Source organism: Pelmatolapia mariae, linkage group LG15 (assembly GCF_036321145.2).
Source record: "Pelmatolapia mariae isolate MD_Pm_ZW linkage group LG15, Pm_UMD_F_2, whole genome shotgun sequence".
NCBI lineage: Eukaryota > Metazoa > Chordata > Actinopteri > Cichliformes > Cichlidae > Pelmatolapia > Pelmatolapia mariae.
Genome location: NC_086240.1, coordinates 2,503,071 through 2,520,015, shown reverse-complemented (window position 1 = coordinate 2,520,015; position 16,945 = coordinate 2,503,071). Strand labels below are relative to the sequence as shown.

General features: G+C 43.5%; 1 protein-coding gene across 11 annotated transcripts in view; it reads left to right on the top strand.

Annotated features, from left to right (window-relative positions):
* The window catches only part of nrxn3b (neurexin 3b), a 314,465-nt gene that overhangs the window by 282,203 nt on the left and 15,317 nt on the right, over positions 1 to 16,945 (top strand). The gene's annotated exons all lie outside the window — the stretch shown is intronic.

Here is a 16,945-nt window from a genome sequence, read left to right as displayed (position 1 = left end):
GCCAGCAGCATCTCAAGGATGGAGACACACTGAATAAACTCACTTGGTTTCAAAATTCTCGCTTGAAAAATGATTTGAATCACTCTTAAAATAATATTTTGTTCAAGTCTACTAATGCAGTACATGCAATAATCATGCACCGCTGTAATTAGAGAGCTTTAAAGGTTCTGGAGTTGATTACCTAGCCAAATAAGGTTCGAGTCTTATTGCTACATAAGCTGAGCAAACAGTCTTTAGAGTGGCCTCTACGGACATGAGAGTGGTGTTGATTTTCTCATTTAACTGTCAGCAAGAAAGTGACAAAGCCTACTGTGTTTCCCACCGTGTCAAACGAATGCTAGGAATATATCTTACACTGTTGGGCACATATGGCACAGGTGTCTGTGGGTTCAATGTTTCTGATATGACCAGAGCTAAAAATGTGACAAAGGGAAATGTAACAAAAAGAAGTGCTCTTGTCCCTTTTCTGCACTTAACAGCGTTTCTGTGTCTTCTTTGTGACTTTGCATGGATGGATTGTAGGTTTGTTTCTCTCCTCGATCAGTCAAGGTCAGGATACTGTATTTCTCATCCTATGGAGGATTGAATGCTGCTGTTCACTGAGGCGTGCAAAGCCGGCCTCGCCGCTGCTCCCTTTCTCTACGTGTCTCTCCCTTTTCTCCTTTTTCCGTCTCTCTCTGTCACTCACTCCTATTCCGGCCTGACGGAGGCCTTTCTCCCAATACGTCCTGACCAAGCCAATGAATGTCACTACCGTGCCAAGAAAGTAATCACATCGAGCCAGTCCTTTGACACACACGGGACAAATTGAACCATTCATTAAAGCAGTAAGTCTCCCTCGGGGGTGAGATGGTGTTGGGGTTGCTTGTTGTATGACAGACAGGGACCACTGTTATCAGCCTCTTCACCTCAACGACAGATAGCCTGCCTTGCAGCGATGATGGCCCTTCACGTCGGTGCTGTCACTTGTACGTCTGTATCAGAGCGGTGTGGAGGAGGCCACTGCGAGGGCTGCTTGACATCCCCTAAATACCCTGTGATTTGGACTGACATAGCCTTCATATGTGAGGTTTGAAGATCTGGAACAAAGGCAAAGCAGTTCATATTCATTCTGGCTGTGTGGCATCGGTAATCTGCAATGATGCCCGAGCTGAGATATATTACAGCACCGTGTCTGGCACCATCAACAAGGTCACATCAGATAAGAAGTAACGTGGCTTCGCTGGGAAAATGGCATTTTGTGTCACAGGCTATTAATATCAAAGGAAGTCAATAAAGTGTGTGTTTTGAAAGAGCTTTTATACAAAGCGCCCTCCTTTTCAAGGTGAAATGATGAACCGATACCTCTTTAGTCAATAACCAGGATGCAGCTGTCGGATACCAGATGATGCACTTTGCTTCCTTAACATTATAATATTTGTAGGGTTTTTTTGGGAGGTTTTTTGCCCTCACTAACTTTTCACTTTATTTTTGTATTCCTTCTGAGAGCACACCTTGTTCATTCGTCTTCCACAAGCTCCCAATGCAGGGCCTGCTTTGATTCATGCTGCCATGTCACAGAATTTCATTTGCCAAGGCCTTTAATTTTACAGTTCCCTAGTTGGTTGTCAAATACCGTAGTGTGAGAGGTAAGGAGAGGACCTGTACCAGTTTGGCAGATTTCTCCACCCCTCTGGGTAGTATAGGGGAGTTGAGGGATTTGAGCTATCATTAGTGATGTACTGCAGTGCTGAAAGAAAGCTATAGGCAGCTGGACCAGAACATGTGTGCAGGAGCTTGAGAAGTGTGAAGGCTAAAATGTGTTTTCTTTTTATCTGGTGTGTTCTCACACATCTGTGTTTTGTCCATTTTACCAACACTGCCTGTTTCTTTGTCTGAGGTGAGAAGGTGGCGAATCCCCTTGACAGCTCAGGATCAGCAGAATGAGCGACGGGGGTGGGACGTGGAGGGAACCAATCTCACGGTTAATTAATGATAGCTCCGCGGGGACATACCGACACGACGGACATGTTTCACTCGCTCTCTGTCACTGTGTTATTTGATTTCACTTAATCTCAGCTCCAATTATGTTTACACGTAATGTTCTCCATTTTGGAAAATATAGTGGGAATTTTACATTTTAAATGAAAAGAAGGAAAGGTTTATCATTTAAAGCTTAAGTATTCATATAATTTACTGAGTAGCAGTACATCTCCAGTACATAATAATGGTGGGACTCTCCACCATTTGACCGTAGAACTGAAGAAGCTTCTTGGATGAGAGGTGAAGCGTCTTCAAGCAACCTAAAGAAGTCCAGACGCTTTTCTTTCCAAGCTCCTTAGACCCTCCTGTCTCTTTCCAGCACATTGTGTACAACATAAAAATAGGAAATGAACTTTCAGGTAGTAATGTCTATAGTTTTCTCTACAGCACCTTTATACATCACAATTTGTTCCTCGTTGCCTTGTTAAGAACGGTCTACGAGTGCAAACATCAAATATTAACTACATAATGACTTGTTTACGCGATCCTGCTACACTGTTTACTTTAGGCAACAGCGTGCCCCTCCTACTGTTATCTTGCAACTTGTCCTCTTAAAATAAAAAAGGAAAGAGCTACAGTGGTTATAAGTAGACCGTGTTGAAACTGAAATGGCTTGACAGTATTGTGGAAGTTATGCAACAGAATTAAAATTCTACTAGTAGCCTGCTGCGTGAAAGACCGATGCAAGGATGCTAGATGGTTTCTCATTAATGAAGAACACCAGTTTTACACATGAGGTCATGGTTGCTGGAAGTTGTTAGGTACTGCAGATGTAGATCTCAAAATTGAAAACTTTGAGTGGCACTATCATCTGGGAGTGCGATTCAGAAAGAAGTGAGTTTAGCAGGCTTCCACAGCACGCTGCCAGTCTGTGCTTGAGTGTAGTGGCCCAAAGTTACATTAGCCACGACTTCTTGATTTGTTGCTTTGTGGGAGTTTTGTAGACAGCAGGTTTTCACAAGGGTGGAGTATGGAATAAAAAAAAAGAGCCGTATCTTGTCTGTAATAATTCTGAAAAAATGTCTGTAACCCCTTTGAGGAGTCCTACCCTTCATGTTGGGAACCAGTAATTTGAACAAGGAAAAACAAGTTTTTGCCTCTTAGCTATAAAAGGCTCAGACAAACAGGCAGGTGCTGTGGACACAAGTTTCAGAATGACGCGATATTCAAATTGTTAGCGTAGGTTCGTCTTCTAAAAATCTTGGCCGAGTTTGAGGCTAAGGTCTCCAAGGACAAATTGATACCATTGGTGTATCTACGTGGAGGCTGAGGGGTAGCACTGTGTGTGTGCATCAGAATTTTTTGACTTTGGCTTCATGCTAGGTTTGGGGGAGAGTTGTATAGTGTTATGAGATACTGTGGACAGAACATATGAAGTCTACTTACATCTCCTCCATGATGCAAGTTCCTCATGGCCAGTTCTTTCTTAAAAGGGGTTAGGGTTAGACATCTCCCACTTACATTTGCTGGTAATCTAGAATATTCCTGATGCACAATTGCAAAACAAACACACAGAGGCACAGTTTAAGGTTTTACCAAAGTCCTTCAGAGCTGCCGAATTTTGTTGGACCAAAGAATACATTTTACGCTTGCCGATTTAATGCGGATAGTCGTTTTGGGAATACTCATTAATGCAAGGTTCTCTATCATGGGAGATCAACTTCTCTCGTTCCCAATTAACTCACGCTGCCGGCGTGAGATGTTTGGGAACAATTAGGATGGGAGGCTGCAATCTACAGTACCATGGGGGAAAACAGCTGAGGGAGAGAGACTGAGAGTGATTTGCATTGTTGCCGTGTTCTAGAAATTGCTCCCGTCCATCATCTTCAACAGGCCCGATGCTCAGGAGACGAGAAAATGAGAGGTAAATTGTTTGTCGTTTAATTGGGCTTTTTTTCTGCTGAGATGCAGCAATTGTTGCTATATTGATGCGTTTAGATACGCACGCCACAATTATAGTGACGTTGCGTTGAATGACACAGATTCTGTGCGATTTCTGATGTTTTCTGATTCATTTTGGTGTTTTGGTGGAGCCTTAAACGGAAGACAGGAATCCATACAGCACAGGTCACGAGCCAGATCCACCTCACACTGTTGCTGGGTACAGTTTTGCTCGCTAAGCTCCATCGCAACATTTCCTCACCGCTCTCCTCAAATTGCTTCCATCTCTCTGTCGGTAAAGTACATCAGGGATGTTGCTTAACACCTGGGGTTATATGATAATCACTGATTTATTCTCTCTTCAAGCGGTGGCAAGGAAGACGCTGCGTGGCGTGCTGCGTGTCTCCACGTGGTAGCCCGCTAGATGATGTTTGATGAGCGTGTTCATCTGCTCATGTGTGAGAGCAGCGCAGGTGTGAGCACGAGCAGGCAGACGCGCTCCACTTCTCCGGCCTGCTGTCTGTCGTCTCGTCTCTTCAGTTAGTCTCTGTGATCACCTTCCCACACTTGCCAGTAATTGTGTAAAGGTCAAACTAGTAGGCAGGTGTTCCTAGGATTTCTTTCTTTATTCCTTCTCTTCCTTTCCAATTTTTTTTCTTTGTCGGTATCTCTGACTACCCTGCACAGCACCCCAGCTCACTGTGTATTCTTGGAGATGAATGCTGGAGGTCCGCTAGTTGCTCGGTGTAGGTCCAATTAGGAGACAGCAGACTGATGGGGATCATGCTGGTGCGTGTGGCTTCATTAAGGCAGGCACACACAGACACACACACAGACCCACACTCAGAGAGTTTGTACAAGGATCTCTTAATCTTTGTCTCTCACATTTCCAGCGTGCACAAGCAAATTAAGCTGCTGTAATTTGCATAAGTCTGTGCACACATATAAAAAACATCACTCAGGCCTGTTGTGGCCACATCCACTCACGCTGTCAAAACACTGAAGCAAAGCTATCAAAGACTTTTCATCATGTGCCACCAAATATGCCCCCCTACCACCAACATGACAACCTCATTTCAGCACTGTCATGGACTGTCTGTCTTTTCTGTCACCGGAATTTGTTTCCAACATCCGGCTGTAATTCCCTCAGTGCTTGTCACCTACATAGGACTGTTTCTATTAGATCTCTCTGTGTGAATATATTTGTAGAGTTTTATGTCCACAGATCTTGTGTTTCTTCTTCCTCTGTCTCTTTGTGAGCAAGTGTGTGTGTATGTGTGTGTATGTTTGCATTCAAGGTAGTTTGTCTCTCAGTGTGTGAGAACCAGCAGCTAGCTCCAGGGGTTTTGGACCATGGGAGGTTTTGTAATGGATGTCCCCCATGCCTCCTAACACATCTTATCTGGATCCCCCGGGAATGCGTGTGTGTGTGTGTGTGTGTGTGTAAACCTGTCTTGTCAGCTGCCACTGTCACGGCAGGGCACTCACACACCAAGAGGCAAAAAGAGACACATATCAGCTACACACCCACACAAACACACACGTGTTGTGCAGTTTGTTTCTGCAGGACATCTAGCACATGCGCTGGGTGGTGTACGGGCTCACCGCATGCTGTGCTCCTCCAGAGATGGCTGACTGGTTAAGACATGATACACATGTCCAACTAAAAACTTTAACTTACAACTGAAGCCAGAAGGTGACACTACCCAACTGAAACTGTTTCATGTTTATGAGGCCAAAGAATCTTTCTTTTTACTGAGTGTGTAAATGTTAATTATCAAATATGCAAACCACTAGTCAACCATAGTGCTAATTTAAGCAGGCCATGATGTCAAGCTCAGCCACAGCTGCATAAGATCAGCTGATCTTAGCTCAGCTAATGGCTCAGCTGATAGCCGTCTACACATCTGCACAATAAAACACTTGCGGCGTGTCTCATTTAAGCTGCTTTAGCCTGCCTATGTTGATATAATGCCATTTCTAACACATTGAGTTTGTACGGAAATAGATCCGCGGTTTGAGACCAGAGAGAGACACAGAACCCAGCTTTGGTTGGTTCATAAGCTAGCGTACTCCTGGTGCCAGTCCCAAACCTGGATAAATGGGAGGCTTTCATCAGAAAGGGAATCCGGTGTAAAACTGGTGCCACATCAAACATACAGATCTATCTGCTGTGGTGACAGCTTGGGAAATAAGGGAGAAGCTCAGAGGACCCAGCCTCCCAACCACTGCTGCTCTTCTGTAAGCTGCTTTCCAGCCCACCTCCACGCTGGCTCCATTCATTCTGTTTCTGACTTAATCAGAGTCATATCTGTCAAAACTGATTCGGGGTCCAACCACTCTACTGCTCTCCTGCTTTCCTCACAGGCATGTGGAAGAATGGGGACAATCTTCTTTAGTCTATATTTGTCCTGACAAATAACTTTAACCAATCGTTTTAGGCAAAGGATGATCAGTTACGGATGCCTGAGTCATCTTGAATAGTTATTCCAAGCATAACATCACAAATCCAGATTCTCCTTCTTATTACGGTCATCTCTCCCAGCGTGCTTGAATGGTCACAATGGAGCACTCGGTATTAAATCCTGCTTTTTAAACCCTTTTTTAAAATTGTGAGGTTGCTGTGAGATCCCACGCTGCACCCTTTGTGGCTTTTAATTAACTTTTTCCCAGCACAACAGTTCTGGGAACAAAACTATTCTAAAAGTTTAACTTTATATTCATGAAGGTCCTGCTTTCCTGTTAAAACTCTGCCTACTGTCTTTACACTAAGAAAGGTCAAAGAGATATTTTATTAAACACAAAACAGACACTGGTTATTGCATGTATTTTTTTTTAAGTGTTACTATAGCAACACCATTTTTTTTTCAGGTGCAGTTAAGGCTTAAGTTTACAGCCATATTCACAGGCCTGGTAACTTTATTCCCAGGAATAAAGAATCTACACACACTGCTGCAGTGTGACTACATTTGCAGCCGGCCTGTGATACGCACCGGAGTGTGTGAGTTTATGTCTGCGAACGAGGGAGAAAGAGACGAGATGCTGTATCTGTGCGTGCAGATACCACCGTGTGTCTGTGAGCGGCAGTAGGATTTAATTAAATATGTATCACACAGACAAAGCCTTTGATGTTGCGGAGCAATAATGTGTTCTGTTTCATTGCTCAGCTGAGCTGTTAGCAAAGCCCAGTGATATTTCTCCTCTGTGACCACCGAGAGTCTGTGCAAAGTCCAACCAAACCTGTTGCTTTTAATAGTAGCGAGTCGGGGATAATTATAAGGACGGGTAGTCATCCTTACGTGTGTGCAAGCATGTATACGATACTGTGAGAGGGCTCCGACGTACAGAATATTTGGAGTAATTTCTCTGTTGGTTAGTGATTATGTTTCAACTTTCATCTTCAAAAACGGGGCAAAATCAAACGTTTAATTTGGTTTGTGCTCATTAAGTACTGAAACCAAAAGGGATCGCGGGCTAATACGGGACGCGATAAACTGCCGGCAACAGCCATTACATGATGCCTCCATTGATTTACAGCTGTGAAGTCATAAAAGCCTCTGACTTTGAAAAGTACTGTAATGAAATGAAAGAGGAGACCAAAATGTAGTCCACAAGACGAAAGAGCAAAGTCCCGTACCAGCTGCTTCACACCTTCTCAGCTGAAGGCATCGTCCTACTTATTGAGTGTATTCTTCCAGCTGGTGAGGTCAGTTGAGTTTTTCTTATAAAGCTGAAAATACAAGCCTACCTAGCTTTAGCCAGTCATGCTTTGGGATGATATATTAGACTCGTGAGACACCATTACAGCTACAATGTTATAGAGGTCTTAAGCTGTTAAACTCACTGGTGTTTTGCACAGGATGAAACGGAAGTTGCAGATCACTGTGAAAAGCCTGGATTAAGAAGACTCATCCAGAATTAAATTTCCCAGTAATGTGATTAGATTTACTGCGAGCCTCGTTAAAATATGTATATTCATGATTTAATAAGACGGAGCCCAAGAGGACATCAAGCGCAGACCGCATCAATACACAATGAAGGCAGAGACGTTAGAAGGATATTCTGCACAGCAGCAAGTGTTAAACTTAAAAATGCATGTGCGGAGAATAAAATTAGGCAAAAGAATGAAGCAACGCGCTTCCATTAAAAATGGCGAACATTTGGCGGCACTTGAAATTCCGACAGTGAACACAGAACTCGAGACAAGAACAGATGTTTGCTCCTCTTTTAAATTATCTCGCTGCAGAGCTGTTGTAATCACGTCATCCTGGATTCAAGCCCGGTGTGATTAATGTGGACTTAAAATGTACAAAATTAATTGATTGGCAACAAGTGCGATAACCAGTTTGGTAGCTGGAAAATGAAAAATGCACGGTTCCGGCTTCACTGAAGTGGAGACTTTGTGTTGTGTTTGTATTTCGGGGGTTTAACAGTAAATTTGCTGTTTTTGAGTTAATGATCAGAAAGAAATAAGAAGAGTGCTGCAACAGTCTTGATAAAACACAAGCAGCTGTTCCTCGAGGACATGGCCCGAGTTGTCATCACAGAGCAGAGAACTCTGGTTGATCCATGTTTTAATAAACAGGCTTTTATTTTAAAATGAACCTCAGTACTTTCATTATTAACAAGCAGAGAGTCTTCTTTTTTCATTCATAATCAGAAATAAATAAGTCAGCTTGGGTTCTGGGAAATGATGAACGCTGATGATGATGTGATGAGCATCGTTAGCAATTTTCTGGTATTTTATAAACCAGGCAGTCAACAAGTGGTCGTGGAATAACAGTCCAGATTCATAAAAACCTCAAGTAAAAACTCGTCATTCTGAAGGAAATTTACTGCCTGGATGAGGTGATCCTGAACCCTCCGTTAGCTACGCAGTAAAAGGCCTAGGCTGCTGGGGTTTCCCATAATGCACTGAGTGTTTCTCCTTCACTCTCTATGTGCTTACACATGCATTTAATCATTAATTATTATTCACCTCTGGCTCTCTCCCACAGTGCGTCTCTTGTCCTGTCTCCCTCGCCCTCTACGGGTCGCAGCAGATGGCTGCTCCTCCCGAGCCTGGTTCTGCTGCAAGTTTCTTCCTGTTAGACGGGAGTTTTTCCTTCCCACTGTCACCGAGTATTTGCTCATAGGGGGTCTTCTGATAGTTGGGATGTTCCTCTGTATCATTGCAACATAAAGCACGTTGAGGCAACTGCTGTTGTGATTTGGTGCTGTATAAATAAAATTGACTTGAATTTAATATTTCAGCAACAGTGAGTGTCAGGGAATAACTCTGAGGGCTTAAATTAATTAACTTACTTTGAAAAAAGACATAAGTGATCTTGTTTTAAGTGATAACTGTGCATTATGCAACACAGCCTCTGGTTCTGTTGAGAGGTCCCAGTGTCTCGTGAACCTCGATAAAATGAAGCCTTTCCCATTTCTGTCCTGACTCCACTCACACACATGCACACGCTCTCATCTTCTCCCAGCTTTTTTCTTCGGTCACAGCTCTCAGCGAAGCTCGACACCGCATCCACACGAATTCCTCACTTCCACTTTGAACTGAGGACCACAAATGGTAACACAAACCGTAACTCTGACCCGAAATCGCTGCTACAATTTCACCTGAGGATGGCGCGGTCTTGCATAGAGAGGAGAAATTTCTCCACACATCCTGCCCGCTCACCTCAGATCTTCTTCCCCTTCCTCTCTCGTGCCCACCCTCTGCCTTCCGGCGGCTTTGTTTCCGCATTTGTCTGCATACATGCATGCGGGCGAGTATGTTTGTCACAGGGCTTCCCTGATGACCTTGCGCGCTTGCACCAGGGGGGTGATTAAGGATCGGGGCCAAAGACCATTTCCTTTTCATGGGAAGATGAATGACCCTGTTTGAAAGTGGCTGCCTATGGCCTCAGGGCAATTAGAGTTTGCTGTGAGCCAGCAACGCTCACTGCTCTGTGTACAAAGGCAGGTCCTTGAGAAAAAGAGAAATACTCGGCACATAACCCATTCTGCTGAAACCAGCCCGCCGCAGTAACGGGGAACAAATTAAATGAATTTTCTTTCCTTTTTTCCCTCTACCTTTCCAGCTGTTCCCCACCTCTGCTCTCCTCTTGCCTCCTATCCATTTCTCCATACACCTGGGAAGAAGAAAAAATGTGCTGACTGTAGGGGGGCACTAAGAAAGGCCCACCAAGGGTGCTCATTCGAAATATCAATATTAGATCTAGCAAACCATTTAGCATGTGACTTTGACCTTCTAAATCTGTTCTCGGAGTTCATTTCACTGATGTTTATACACTATATTTTAGTACTATTTGTTTTGGCTTACTTTCTCCAACAGTTTGATTACTAATGAAGACAAACTGATGGAATATCAGACCAAGTCCACCGCTGTGTGATATTTATAACATGCTTCTGTGCTGTGCTTTTTTTTCCTGGATAAAGCATCTTATCTGTCACAGAGCAGAAGCAAAAAGAGTTGTGGCAGACTATTGATAGGGATATGGCCTGGTGCCATTGATTCCCGCTTGTAATACAAGCCTCTCCCTTGTCAGCCTGTCAAAGCCTAGATCGGACATGATAACGCACGCATCGGACAGCCGTCAATAGAAAGGCGAAGCTTCCACCGTCGAGATGACTATCTTGTTTTGGTACGAGGGCCGATGGGAACCAGTGAGACAGCGAGAAAGAAGAGATAGTGGTTTGTGCGACCTCTGATTTCTGCCACTTTCTGAGCCACTTCTCTCATATATATATATCTCTATATATATAGATATATATATGTATGTATCCAAGCTGACCATGGGGGGAAAAGAAACTGCTTTGAATTGTGTCTTTGATTTGCCCTTGCCTTCTTTGCGTCATCCCTTTGATCTCTGAACGTGCAGCCACATATCTGTTGCTACTGGCTGCCAGGATGAGGCGCTCAAGGAAAATTGATTTGTTTGGGGTTTATTCCCATTAGTACAAAGAAAATCAACTTTAGCCACCGGGCACGGCGGCATTGTAAATAAACCAAACTGGGTTTGATAGCAGCGTTGTAATGTGGCTCTATAATGTGGTGTCTCTTCTCTAATTCTCAAAAGGCTTCGTTTCTCAGTGTTTCCTTCAGCCTCTGGGCCCGAGCTGTGTGAAGGTCATTTGTTATGATAAGACTATGTTGTGTTCAGGAGCAAGCCTCCCGCACCCCTCCCCTCACGCTTTGTCTCGCGTACTGTACTTAAGCATGTGGATCCAGCGCCTCTCCGAGACGCAGCACTGCTCGTGCTCATATTTCATGTCGTGTTTGTAACCCGGGGGCCGTGGCTGAGCTTTAGCCTTTACTCTGCTGTTACTGACCCAGGGGAAAACTATAGACAGCAGTCCCAGTACATTGTGTCTTCCTTTTCCCTCGCTGAGCGCGAACCATTGCTTTGATGTGACCGTTCAAATCACTGTCATGCTCAGCAGAATATTCGACCGTAGCCACGGCCGCAGATGCAGCAGCTGCTCTTGTTACCATCCATGTATTTGACGAGGTTTTTTTCCCAAGTTGAATCATTCACTGCTTAATTAGCGCGACCCCTCAGACGTTGGCTGTCAGCGCACAAAACTTTAGAAATAGTTGGTTATTATCTCACTGTGTGGCATTTTTCCCAAAATGAAGTACAGCATTGTTGAGCCTGTTTAACATCAGCGCTGTGCTGATGTTTCATGTTCTGCTTCCCTCTTTGTCTCTGCTGTATAGACATAGATTCAGGCGCACGATGTTTCGTTCACCAGGAAGGTCCGTAGTCGGAGAAGGGACTCGCAGCAGGGCTGTAAATGGCGAGTAGCGTGGGTTTAAGCTCGCCGCTGAACTGAGTTCGCTCATATTTATTATCTGGCACAGGTGTGAAGAGATGGTGAGAATGCACTTTAGTTCCTGCCGGCACTTTATTAGACAGAACGATTCAGCGGTTATGCACAGTGGTAAAAATAATTTGATCCCTGCATCTTTTTATTTATGCAGTTGCACACTTTCTCAACAACAACGACTGGACTCTAGGAGAAAGAAAAGCTGAGCTTTTTCTGTATTGAAAAGTGGATTTGATTTGACTCTGGAAGAAATCTGTCAGACACCAGCCGCATTTATCTACTTGATGTATCAGAGCCTGGCAGCCAGCAGCGCTACTGCTGCTATTAATATGGCAAGAACGGAGCAAGAGTAGAATTTGAATTCTATCTTAAAACAATAATCTCGTGTCCATATGTCCTGATATGCCAATTCTTTTAATACGTTGCTCTTCTTTATACTGGCTCTGTAGATACCCCTGCCTAATGTGGCTCCAGTCTGAACCGCTATGCTCTGCCACTCGCACTCATGAAAAGGATATGTTGGGAAAAGCACAGAATACAGCAGGCATCAATGACGTTGATTAAGGTGGGTTGCAAAGTGGCTTGCAGGTATACAGCAGCCATGTACCATGGGCCAGTTTAATCCCGGACAATTTTTCATTAGCTGGTCAGTCACTATATATTGGATGTGGAATGTGTGAACCGCCTGTTGCGATGAACCCCTTAACTTCAGTGGGATTCTTGATGTTTTCTTTCTTTTTGTTGGCATTCTGAGACTCTTCTGGTGTCTCATCTTCGGCCTGCGAGGGCTCCTGGGTTGGGCTCCTGTGCTCTCTATGTAAATAGAGTGCATCCATCAGCTGATGTGGGATGACAGTAAAATCAGCTGATCTACTGGGATTACAGGAGAACTTGAACTTAACACCGTGTTCAGTTTCAGCACTGCGATGAGGGTCAAACTCTAGACCTCACTCAGCTTTACGCTGACTCACCGTTTCAGCCGCCAGAGTTTGTCAGATTTATGAGGTTGTCTTCCAGTGGACTCTTCAGAGTGAAATTCCCTCTTGTGTTTTGATGTTTTGTCACACTAAAGAGGTAATTCAAACCCAACAGTGCTTTAAGTCTGGAAAACATCCATTTGATTTGTGTTACACGATGTCTAAGCAGGCCCGTAGCAAAACAACAAAGAAAAACCAGACGGATTACACAGAACGAATTTAGGCGCAACACCGAGAGTAGGTCACCCATGTTTTGGCAGAGCTCGAAACCCAATACACAATCGCTCTAATTATGCGCATAAATAGAACGAAGGAAGGTAGTGCAAGTCTAACACACCTCTGCAGGTTGTGTTAGACGCGTGTAAAACATAAGGCTTTATTCAGGCTATGTGAACAGCTTGATTCATTAAAACAGAACCACATGTGTTTCAGTAGATGGCAGAGACCAGTAAGGGAAAACATCTTCATATGAAGTGCATTTAAAGGCTCGTAAGAGCTTCTGCTGATAATGGGAGAAATGCCTCACACCTTGGCTTATTTAAGCTATAAAACTGCCCGTCGTGTCAGTCCTGCTGTTGCCCTGCTGGGGTTTTGGCCCCTCCAACCACCGCGTCATCCCCCCTTTAAGATCCGGGGTGGATATTTACGCATCACTCCCCAGTTTCTATATGTTGGGTATTTGTGGGGAGTGATGAGCTCAGAGCCTAGACACAAAACTCTGACTGCATTCTGCTGCTGTAATACATCATTTGAAACCGGAGCTGTCTGACTGAAATAGGTTCTTGCAATGAGAAAGAATTTTAGATTTTGCTCCTTATCTCTCGCACTGAATCACTTTCAGAAAGGATTTCCTCACTGCCAGAAAAGCAACTGTGAATCAGTGCAAAGCAAAAGGGTTTTAAATGTCCACGGGGGAGTGTGGGGGGGTCTGTGTATCATTTCATTCAGGCCTCATGTTCAGATAATCTTAATTCCCAAATTAAGAAAAAAATGTAGTCTGAGCAGGTGTAGTTTTTTTTTATTCTGCTGCTGAAGAAGTTTTTAATAAAAGTGTTGCTTTCCCAGCTTCGTGTTTATTGCTAATCAATCTTGCATCCTCTTTGTTCACTCCCGAGGTCAAGCCCGACTGGTGATGTAGCATGCTCTCCATTCGCTTGCAGAAGTAATTGCAGCTTGGCCTGATAATGGCCTCTGCACCGCTGCTGGCTGATTCACATCACAGGATTCATGATTAAACACCAGAGGAACTTTGTAGAGACAGAGACGCCCGGTTTCTTTGCAGACTCTAGATTCTGTTTGTGTCGGTGGCGCTACTTTTGAAACTGAAACTGTCACTTTTTGAGACTCGTCTCCCAAGGAGGCTGTCTATCTTTATCGATTGCTGGGGCGATCCTTTTAGTTGATGTGCTCTGTGGTGGTTGGCGGTAAGAGCTGCTTTAATGAAGTCTGGCTATTGATTGGGCCGTGGTGTTTGTTCGTGGAGTCGGGAATTTCAGCGTCAGTCGAAGGCACGCTAATCGGCATAATCGAGCGTGATGAAAACGGCCGTTTTATGTACTGAAATCATTGTGCAGAATACACTTTCTTCACACACAGGAAGTAGCGGGCACGAGCATTTCCAAATTTCCCCACACGTGAAACAATGCGGGCCGTAAATCCCACAACCAAGACTCTTAAAAATGATGAGGATGTTTGTTGAGAATAATTAGACCAAAAAAAGAAAATGCCTCACTGCCAAAATATATCCCACTCTATGTTATGGAGATTTAGTCAGAGAATTGGATTTTGCCAGCTGTGAAATCAGTTTTTGTAGTCCCGCTGGCCAACCAAATCATTATGCTATACCCCGCTGTAAGCTCCCATCAGTGCACACACATGAAGTCTATGCCTTTTCCGCTCTGTGAGTGGAGGGTGGATACTTTTATAGTATCTACCCTCGCGCCATACGCCGTTCTACCCTCTGGACGGCCGTGAGAAGACTGCGAGCTCCGTGTGACACTTCATTGCTTCTGCATTAGTCCAGATGTGTAAAAAGCCCCACATGACAAGTACTTCACTCTGAACCACTGTGACGACCGAGATACGTTGTATGTTTGCAGAAAGCCACACAACTAGTGGATCTACAAATGTCACCTTTTTTAAAAAAACCCTCTTTCATTCATCTCGGAGTGGAATCAAAGTCGCGTCAGTGCAAGGGTCTCTTACTTTGAGTTTGAGGATGTAGTCATATGCAAAGTGAATCCGTTAAATGGAGTGTGTCCTTCTGCCTTTTCATTGGGACTTTTACACTACGCGAGGCTCTTTAATGTGGAGAGGATAAAATGTGAAGTACATGATTTTTTTTCTTTTTTACTGAGTTGCTGGCAGAGTTTTGGCCTCTGGATGCCGACACATCAAGAGATGTTACTTGGGCTTACCTTGGGGCTGAGAGGCTTGCCATTTGAAGACACTTTATTATACTGCAGTTAAGGTGGTCAAAGGTATTTTTACACAGCTCTGTGCAAAACCTTTGAGCCACTCCTCATTTCTTTATATTTTGCTGGAAAAATGGGAAATGCAGTGATTTATTGTAACATGTAAATGGAAATACAGTATATAGGGCAAAAACATTATGTACAACTCCACTGTGCTTGAAAGTCAATATTTGGTACACCTGTATTTAATCTTGAACACAGCCTGAATGTTCTTAAACAAGCTGCATTGTTATAGCCTTCAGGAATAGGAACTACTGCACTGACAGTGTGTTTGGGCTGCTGAAAAATGAAGCGTATGGTGTTGTTTCATCAAAATCTGATGATACTGAAATCAATTTTGACAAGATCCCCAAAACCTGACTGGCTGAAACACAACCACAAACCACGGCAGAGCCTCCACCGTGTTTTACAGATGGCTGTCGACACTCACTGCTGTTCCTCTCCTGACCTCTGCTTAAATACTGACAGTGATTTGACCCCAAAATTCTGATTCATCACTCCATCTTGTGTAATTTGGAATACCTCAGCCTCCTACTTTCCATCCCTTCAGAACAGTGTTGGTCAAGTAACTTGGAAAAAAGTAACTAATTACTGATTACTTTACTCATTACTTAATTAGTTACTTAGTTACTTTTTGAAAACATGGTACACAACCTGAATACGTAATAAAGCAATAGGCCTTTCAGCCCAATTCTATTTTTTCTGCATAATTCATCATATAAAACTGAATCAAATGAAAAAGTCCCTTTTAAAAATTGTTTTACTAGTTTTAATCTTTTAGTTTTATGCACATTGCATCAAGCAAAAATTCAATTATTGCAACAGTCTTTGACTTGAAGAAATTCTTTAACATTTAAACCTGTTTTCTGCATATTCCAGCATATAAAATAAATTTTACATTTATTTACACTCGTTCAAATCAGTGCAAGTAAAACACAGCAGAAAATAAAATCAAAGACTCAGCAGCTCTGAGTCCTGTCGCTCTTAAATCTATTGTCACCTGTTTAGCAGGAGTGGGGCGGGTGGAGGTTTGCGTGTCAGTGGGGGGGTCCGGGGGTTTCTCTGTGAATGTCACATTCCCGTGGCAGCGTGCTTGCTGCTCGCTCAGATTTGAAGTTTCATTTTTCGCTGTAGAAAGAAGTTTCCTTGCTGCGCAGAGTGAACAGCGGACACTAATGTTTTTGTCACTTTTACAGACTAAAACTCAAAGTAATGTGAGGACGTCCACGTCGCTGCACGGTCGTACTCTCTCCTGCACTCCATATTATCCATTGTTGATCTGCACACGTCTGTTGCTGCCACGCACGTCGCACACGCTTACGTCATTGTCATGAGACACTCTCACAGATGTAGTAACACTGTTACTTTAAGGGAAAGTAACAGTAATCTAATTACTTTTTGCATTAGTAATCCCTTACATTACTTGTTACTTGAAAAAAGTAATCTGATTACAGTAACACATTACTTGTAACGCATTACTGCCCATCTCTGCTTAAGAACGACTTCTTGAAATGGGGATAAATGCTGTGTTTTTCTAACAGGCTGCAGGTAACAAAGTGACTAAAGATCCAATTTAAAATCAGTTCTTTACTAAAGTTGGCTGTGATGTGGAGACACGAGGCTCTAGCGACCGAACTCATCCCTTGACTTAGGTACCGTTTTATGCTTGATTTTATAAGTTAAGTAGCTTAACAAAGGTAGGAGACCTGAAAATGAGTGAAAAGGGTTTGAAAGCCTGGTAAAGTTGGTCAAGACTTCTTTGAA